The following is a 10,000-nucleotide window of genomic DNA, read 5'->3' as shown; positions in this document are numbered from 1 at the left end:
TGTTTGTAGACATGCAAGAAAGCCACAAATTTCGAACCTTAAATGTATCTCCTCTGAAATTGCAGCCCATTTCATGTTAACTTCATATTATGATGAGCCATTAACTCAAAAGCAGGGTTCAGCACATCCTTATAGTCTTAAAATATCTGTATCCCCATGTTGCCGGGCATGGCATGTACATACATGCCATTGGCCATTGTGGGTGTTGAATTTAGTAATTGTTTTTATTTAAAGATGGCTCCACAAGTGCTGTCACCAATGAGCCAATTATGCGAACTACTTGTCTCACCTTTTTACCCCTTTTCCTTGATTTTCAATAATATTTTCTAGTAGTTATTGCTGCTAATAGTAATGTCAGGAACAATATAGCAATTATAATATTTATAACAAAAATATTGATAGCTTTAGTTAAAAAAAAAAAAAAAAGGTTTCCTGCTTTTTCAAGGAAAAGTGAGGTCGCAAGATCTACTAATTGACTCCTTTGTGGCTAAGCATTGTCAAAGGGAATGCGCCATTTTCCAGTCGACATTGGGTTAATATCTTTTGGGGAAATTTAAGGCTGTAAAAGGTTTTAAAATGTCTTAGATATGCCCAAAGCACATCTTTGTTTGCGTAAATGTGCATACATCTGTTGCCGGTGGATGCCATCGCGATTCACTCACTTGTCAACAACATTAGATCTTGGCCCTTGTTGATTGACGCGATAATTATGGGCTGTGTGAAATAATAATAATAACAATAATGATGGTAAAGGTTACTTATAGCGACGCATGGAATTAAAGGGAAATGGACACTGCCATCTTATAGAGCGGAAGAAATAGAATAGGACACATTGTAGTTTAAGTTGCAGCGGCCTCATATTCACTGCTAAAAGACAAAATTATACTCTTTATATCATCACTCAGATTCAAAGTTGCTCGTCTTGTTTACCTTGCCAGTGCTTGTCAAAACAATATTTGGCTAATTATCAAAGTCTGCTGTTACACTCTCATGCCTTAAAGTCTTTTATTTATGTTATTATACTTCATTTAAGTGCTTTAACTTTTATCTATAGTTATTGAGAAAGAATTGTGAATTGTGTGTTTAAGACATAGTCGTCAGCTATGAGGTTTGACAGTTCGAAGCCGGACAATTCGTGACAGGTGACTCGTGAGAAATGTTGCATTGATTCTGTGTTATTCTTAAGACTATATGGCAGCAAAGAAGAAAAAGACTTTATTTACCATCCCAGTTTAATACCTGAGCCCATCAAATACTCCAAATGCGGAAAAAAAGGGTTAAAATCAAAACAATCCAGACTGTAGAAATAATAATTTTGGTGATTAATCTATCTGAGAGGCCGTGTAAATATCTTGACAGCATAAATTTCTTATCTTAGTCACTGATGTGATGAGTAGACCTACACATTAGGGGGAAGTATGTATTCAGCGACAAGTGGTTTCAGGTCTTAAAAAGCAATGGTATTTTTTTTATAATACGTGCGCATAAGGGATTGTGACAAGTTTGGTATTGTTGCATTCCTCTCACTGTCTACAATGCAAATATGTAGGTTTTATTTTGTGAACCCCCCTAACCCCCACATTCATGACCCCGATAGTAGGAGGAGAGCATGAAAGATACCTGGGAAAATCAGGGTAAAATGTAAATAATATACACAGAATCAGTCACTATATTGTTTATTGCAGGGGGTTATGCCCACTGTGACCCCCCCCCCTTGGGGGACTGCTGCCCTGGAACCCCTGCCCAGGAAAACAAAAAATCCTCCAGGAGGGAGCATTGGATAGATTCAGCAATGCTGCTCCTGCATGGCAGTCACTCTCTCCTGCCATGAATACTTGGAGGATTCTTTGTTTTCTTGGGCAGGGGATGGGGGAGGGAGCCCCTCATATGGGGATTGCAGAGGGCACATCTTCATGCTCTAGACAATAAAGTGACTGATTCTGTGTAAATTATTAATATTTTACCCCAATTTCCAAGGTAACTCTCATGTCCTACCTTACTATCGGGGCCAAGAATGTGGGGGTTTAGGGGGTTTCCACACAATTATTTTGTATATTTGTAAATTATGCTGCTTTCGGAACTGCTCATCTTGCTTGTCCAGACAACTTGTCCAGGACCAGCAGGACAAGTGGGCTGCGTTCGGAACCTCCAACACCCTTTGTGCCCAGAATGCAACCGGCTCTAATGTAAACATTCACTTTTTTATCAAACTGGTGTTTTTATTTTACACTCTGCATAGGTTTTGTAACTACTTTGATGCATATTTAACTTACCTGTAATTAACAAACACAAAAATATCCTTTGATAACACCAGTAAAGGGTCATAATGTTACCCACCAATATCTTGTAGTTACCTGCAGCTGTCAATATTTTACATACAAAATCTATTGTGATGTTATCTCGTCCTGCTCGCCCACCTTCACAGGAGGGCAAGTTGGACGAGCTAGACTACTTGACCGGGACGAGATAGTGGAGGTTTCGAACGGTCAAAACATCTCATCCAATTGGTCTGGACGAGATAGACAAGCAGATCCGAATGCAGCATTAGACAGTGAGAGAAAATTAATGATACAGAATTCATTTCAACTCATTATGTGGGTGTATTAGAAAAAATTACCAAAGCAATTGTTATAAGTCTTAAAAAGTCTTAAGAAGATCTTAAATTTCATCAGCTTATACCTGCAAGAACCCTGAATAGATACTTCTCATGCCATACTGGACTGCTTATCAGACATCATGCACAGTGTGGGAAGCATGTAACTTCCTCACACTCTATGATTTTGGCATTACAGCATTTGTGATTTCCAAGTTACTTTAAAATCAATATTTGAGTACTGCAATAATGGTCCAAATGATTAGCATACACCGTTTAGAGCTGACTTGATCACGTGGCATTTAGTTAAAGATATTATTATTTTGCTCATTAATACAGGTGACATGGCTCATGTAATGAAAACTTGGATGAGGTTCAGGTGATGGGAATGTACCGTCATGAAAAAATTTGGCTGAGGGTATAAGGAATATGCGTGTGGAAGATTTTTTCGCGAACTGTGAGTGTGTTCGCCGATGCTCATTGGAATCCATTTGGAAAAAAGTTGAGCTTATGATGTAGTGGGGAAAAAGAAAATCTACCACTCCTAACATTTTGCAACTTCATACCAATTAATTGACAGTAAGGTAAAAATCTAAATTAAAACAATATATTGGAAAGATGTGTGTATGATATAGAAGGTGCGTGCTTTGGGATATCAACTGCAAGTGGAATTTCTTCCATGCACAAAGCAAAGATATGTCTGATGTGCCAAAAGGTGTGCAGATAAAAGATAGGGGAAGTAGGTACATGACAGGGAAAATTTCATGTACTGTTATGGGCTTGTGAAAATGATTATTTTGTAATTATCATTGCCGACTTTTCGTATTTCATGTAATTAATGAATTCTTATATTTTTATTATGCCACTTTAACATATTCCAAGTCATTTATGCTATTTTATACACTAACCTACCGCGCATGTGCATTTTTACCATGGGAATTTTTGACAGCGCCAAGAGTGCCTGTATGATACTTGAATTTGCCCAGTAGTAGGAAGGGGGCATAATTATCATAAAAGGAAATATCTACTTTAGGAAGGGTTCATGACGTCACATGAAGTATTGCACAGACAGGTCAAAACTGTGCAAATAGTATAGTGTACAATATTTTATTAGGTTTACACCTGCTTTTCAGTTTATGCTTTGTTAATGTTTCTGTTTTTCCTTTAGTAGCCAGCATGACGTGATTTATATGACCAAGATATCTGACGTTGCATTGATTAGAGATGATCCTTCAGTGATTTTGCATTTTCACTAGCCTTGCAATCCTCAGGCACTAGAAGATGGTCAACCAGTATTTGTACATATGGATAAATATTTTTTTATTTATAATAATAATAATAATAATAATAATGATAATAATAATAATAATAATAATAATAATAATAATAATAATAATTATTATTATTATTATTATTATTATTATTATTATTATTATTATTATTATTATTATTACTATTATTATTATTATTACTATTATTACTATTATTATTACTATTATTATTACTATTATCATTACTATTATCATTACTATTATCATTACTATTATCATTACTATTATCATTACTATTATCATTATTATTATCATTATTATCATTATCATTATTATCATTATCATTATTATCATTATCTTTATTATCATTATTATCATTATGATCATTATTATCATCATCATCATCATCATCATCATCATCATCATCATCATCATCATCATCATCATCACAATTGATATTTATTTATTTTATTTTATTTATTTATTTTTTTTAGTACAAAACTAGGGGTTATGATTTTGCATGAGAACATAAAGTCTTGATTTTATGTTTACTTATTACTTTAACTGTTTTTAAAGCTTTGGAGGTTTGAAGAGGTATTAGTTATGTGTAGGCCTAATATTACTTTTAGAAATGATCAAAAGGTCGAATGTAATTTTTGAGAAAAAATGGGCTTTCGAACTGAGATATTTATTACAATTTTAAGTTATATTATTTATAATGATTATCTTGTATTTGTCCATGTTTTCAAATAGAGTTATTTTTAAATATGAAAGTCATTTATGAAACCGCTGTGTCATATACACTAAAAGTATTTAATCATCTTGCCATATATATGATACTTACATGTGAGTCAACTCCAAAATGCTAGTATTTTCTTCAAGGCTTCAACTAATCTGGTATGGTAAAAAAATCAAGATGTTGTAGTGGCATATTAATAGTGACACACACACACACACACACACACACACACACACACACACACACACACACACACACACACACACACACACACACACACACACACACACACTCACTCACTCACTCACTCACTCACTCACTCACTCACTCACTCACTCACTCTCTCTCTCTCTCTCTCTCTCTCTCTCTCTCTCTCTCTCTCTCTCTCACTCCCACTCTCACTCTCACTCTCACTCTCACTCTCACTCTCACTCTCACTCTCACTCTCACTCTCACTCTCACTCTCTCTCTCTCACTCACTCACTCACTCACTCACTCTCTCTCTCTCTCTCTCTCTCTCTCTCTCTCTCTCTCTCTCTCTCTCTGTTTTGTATTTTGTGTTCCTTTGTACCTGAGAAGGAAAATCTAATTTTATTAACCAAATGGTGGCAGGTAATTGCACTGTCTGTTGTAGCTTTCCTTTCGTGAATTTTGTTTACACTTAGTAGTCAGTCATTAGCCCAACCCTAGCTTGCTTTGTTTTCAGTCCATGAGTTTTTTTTGTAATTTTTGTTTTTAATGCTTTTGGTGATAGTGATAATGATCACAGTATTTATCATAATGTTATTGTTAATTTTACTATTACTATTATTTTTTGTTTTTATTGTTATTATTATTATTATTATTATTATTATTATTATTATTATTATTATTATTATTATTATTATTATTATTATTATTATTATTATTATTGTTATTGTTATTGTTATTGTTATTGTTATTATTATTATTATTATTATTATTATTATTATTATTATTATTATTATTATTATTATTATTATTATTATTATTATTATTATTATTATTAATATTAATGTTATTACTATTATTATTAATGTTATAACTATTATTAATGTTTTAACTATTATTTTTGTTATTATTATTATTATTACTATTATTATTATATGATAACAACAACAATTATTATTGTTATTATTTTTAAAATTGTTATTTTAGTGATAATTATGTTGATAAGGATGATGATAATGATTATTTTAGATTGTTATTATTGTTGTTGTTATTAATATTTTATTAATAATGATAATAATTATTATTATTATGATTATTATTATCATTATTGATATATTATTATTATATCAGTAATAATTGTGTTAATAAAAATCAAGGGAAAGTGGAAACAGAACAAGTAATTTATTTTTTTAGTGGCAAAGCTTGTGCGGAGCCATTTGGTGGAAAACTTGGGCAACATCCAACATCCCTGGTACAAAACTGGCCAACATCCAACATCTCTGATACTAAACTTGGCCAACATCCAACATCCCTTGTACAAAACTTGGCCAACATCCAACATCCCTTGTACAAAACTTGGCCAACATCCAACATCCCTTGTACAAAACTTGGCCAACATCCAACATCCCTGGTACAAAACTTGGCCAACATCCAACATCTCTGATACTAAACTTGGCCAACATCCAACATCCCTTGTACAAAACTTGGCCAACATCCAACATCTCTGATACTAAACTTGGCCAACATCCAACATCTCTGATACTAAACTTGGCCAACATCCAACATCTCTGATACTAAACTTGGCCAACATCCAACATCTCTGATACTAAACTTGGCCAACATCCAACATCTCTGATACTAAACTTGGCCAGCATCCAACATCCCTTGTACAAAACTTGGCCAACATCCAACATCCCTTGTACAAAACTTGGCCAACATCCAACATCTCTGATACTAAACTTGGCCAACATCCAACATCCCTTGTACAAAACTTGGCCAACATCCAACATCCCTTGTACAAAACTTGGCCAACATCCAACATCTCTGGTACTAAACTTGGCCAACATCCAACATCTCTGGTACTAAACTTGGCCAGCATCAAACATCCCTGGTACGAAACTTGGCCAACATCTAACACCCCTAGTACAAAACTTGGGCCAGCATTCTACATTCATGTTACAAAACTTGGGCCAGCATCCAACATCCCTGGTACGAAACTTGGCCAACATCCAACATCTCTGGTACTAAACTAGGACCAACATCTAGCATCCATGGTGCAAAACTTGTGCCAATGTCCCTTGCCCAAAACTTGGCTAACGTCTAACATCCATGGTATAAAACTTGTCCAACATTCAATATCCCTGGTGCAAAACTTGGACCAAAATCTAACATCCCTAGTACAAAACTTGTATATATATATATATGTATATATATATATATATATATATATATATATATATATATATATATATATATATATACGTATACATATACATATATATATAATATCTCTAGCTAGCCTGGTGTGAATTGGGAGCAGCTGTGTATAAGACTCTCCTGCCACCTCATAGCCTCTCCATCATCAAGACTTCTGTACCTTGCGGTCCTAGGCTGAACTGTGGAAGAAGCATTAGGCCCTAAAGGTACAGAGTCATGGCCCACCGGTGTGTGGACACGCCCTGGCTTCTTACTAACTCTTGTCCCCTTCCCCCCTGGAGTTAATGGGTGGCTGTGGGGAGGCTGGCCTTTCCAGTTCACCTTCCTGAGATAACCCAAACTGGCAGTGCATCATATCGGTGTTGGTGCTGGGGAGAGGGGAAGTATCCCTCCTACCCAGCAAGTAAGGTAGGCTGTGGGTCCCCTTGGGATGGAGACCACTGGGACTCAGACTGGGAGCCAGAGTTTCCCATCCCATCCATGTCCCAATGGCCGCCAACCTGACATGAAGCTTGTGGGGCAAAGCCCACGGGACTCCTGCAGGTAGATTAGGGGAACTGTGGCCAGCCACCCCTCACATTATGGGGTATGTAGTTCTGAGGGACACCTGCAAGTTCGAAACACTCAGTGCAGCTAAAGAATCAATTGTTGAATGCCCAAGAGCAAGACAGAATTTTATCTCGCAGGAGATGCTGGAAGCTACAGATGCTTGTTGTATGGCTTGTCTGGCAGGGGTTGGGATTTGCGTTGTTTTCATGTATGCAGGACTTTGTCACTGTTGAGAAGGGACAAGGAACAGTTTATTCTGAGTTTTGTAGAGGAGGCAGAAGGCCATTTCTTAGTAAAGGACCTTTGTCCTGCCTACCAAACCCTGAGAAAGCTGAACTCCAAGCCCTGTTCACAGGTGACTGCCGTCCACTCAGTAAGGGGTTCAGATCATCTCAGATCCTGTTGTGGTGCTGGAGTGTTGGGCTGAGTATTTTGAGCAGTTATATAAGGTTGGTCCACCAACAAGTAACTTGGATGCAGGTAATGTCGAGATTCCAGTGACGGTCCCACCCATCAGTGAGGATCGACCCACCCTAACTGAAGTTAAGAGGGCGATCTCCAAGCTGAAGAGTGGTAAAGCAGCAGGTATCTGTGGCATCCCAGTTGAACTGTTAAAAGCTGGTGGTGAACCCATGGTGCAAGAGTTGCATGCTGTCCTGGCTGCCCTCAGGCAATCTGGTACCATTACCCCTGACCTGTTGAGAGGTTTGGTCATCCCTCTCTGGATAGAAAAAGGGGATCGATAGGACTGCAGCAACTACTGAGGCATCATACTGCTCAGTATACCAGGTAAGGTTCTTGCACATATCCTTCTGAGACGTATCAGAGACCACTTGCTGAGGCACCAGAGGCTGGAGCAATCTGGATCAAAAGACTGTATTCTAATGCTATGAGTCATAGTAGAGCACCACCGTGAGTTCAGGTTTGGGCTGCTTGCAGTCTACATAGACCTCAAGAAGGCGTTTGATACGGTGCATAGGGAATCACTCTAGGAGATCCTGAGATTGAAAGGAATTCCAATGAGGATTGTTGGATTACTAGCAAGCCTAGATACTGGTACTGAAAGTACTGTAAAGTTTGTTGGGGCCTGTAGAGCTTCTTTCCTGTTAGTTCAGGAGTGAGGAAAGGCTGTGTCCTTGCCCCAACACTCTTCAACATTTGCTTGGACTGGATACTGGGCAGAGGTACTGTCCAGAGCCAATGTGGACCAACTCTGGGCAATATCAAGGTTACTGACCGTGAATTTGTCGTCTTTGGAAACTCTAGTGGTGGCTTTTGATGCATTTAGCAATGAAGCAAAGCCTCTGGGTCTAGATATATCTTGGACCAAGACTAAGATTTGACATAATGATCATAGTAATAACAAAGAGATGATTACTGTATGCAATATGATGCTAATGCAAGTAATTTGATTATTTTGGTACTGCTTTTGGTATGGTTAATATTGTATTGCGACTGTTATTGTATTTTTGTTATATGATCATTGTTATAGATATCGTTTTTATTCTTGATAATTACATTGATGTTATCATTCTTTTTTTATATTGGTATTGTAATGTATTTAGTTTTTTGTTTTCATTTTACATAATGAATTAATGGAATGTAGCTGATATATTTTTTTCTTTTTAGTCCAGTGTTACAGAAGGATGTCGACTCCCAGTCCTTATGTCCAGCTGCAGCGACTGGCGTAAGTCAGGAATTTCAAGTAGGATGACTGTCTTTTACGTTTTTGAACAGAAATTGACTGAAAAGTTTGAACTACATAAAACAATTGGCTGTGTAATATTCCATGCTATATTGATTTTTGCTTTGCAAATTTAACAAGATTTTTGCCATAATTAGAAACTTATTAAGTGATTGCTAATGAGCTGAATTAGCTCCCTTGTTTTTCAGGTTTTGAAAACTGAAAGACAGAAATCTGAGATACATAGCTCTTAAGTCTTTTGATCCCTTTTGTATGTGTAGCTTCTATGACTCGCATCATGAAGTGCATGTCAAATATTAACTTCTTTTTAACACAGCATTAACGCATTAGGTAAAATTCCATAAAACAATAAAAGTTGCTAGTAAGGTCAAATGAGGCAGTAGTGCCTGAGATAACAGAAATTTCATAAAGCTTTTTATATTATGGGTTTTCCTATTAAGTTTGAATAGTTGTGGACTAGCACAATTTTCCATTATGTTATTTTGGTGACTTCATTGTAAAAATGTATGTTTTGCTCATCATTTGGTGTTTTTGATCTTGATAATTGATAATTATAGAAAAGATATATGTTAATCCTTGTTTTGCACTATTACTATAAAAGCTTTCTATTTTCCCTAAGGGTTGTATTTTCAGCTCTTATCTTTTTTTTGCCTAATGCCATCTTCAAAATGTGTCAGGGAGTGTATTCCTTGATGCCAGCCAACCAGAAACAACAGAAAACATATACAGCATATGGT

Source organism: Penaeus vannamei, chromosome 21, assembly GCF_042767895.1.
Source record: "Penaeus vannamei isolate JL-2024 chromosome 21, ASM4276789v1, whole genome shotgun sequence".
Classification (NCBI taxonomy): Eukaryota; Metazoa; Arthropoda; class Malacostraca; order Decapoda; family Penaeidae; genus Penaeus; species Penaeus vannamei.
Note: the sequence above shows the minus strand (reverse complement) of the source record.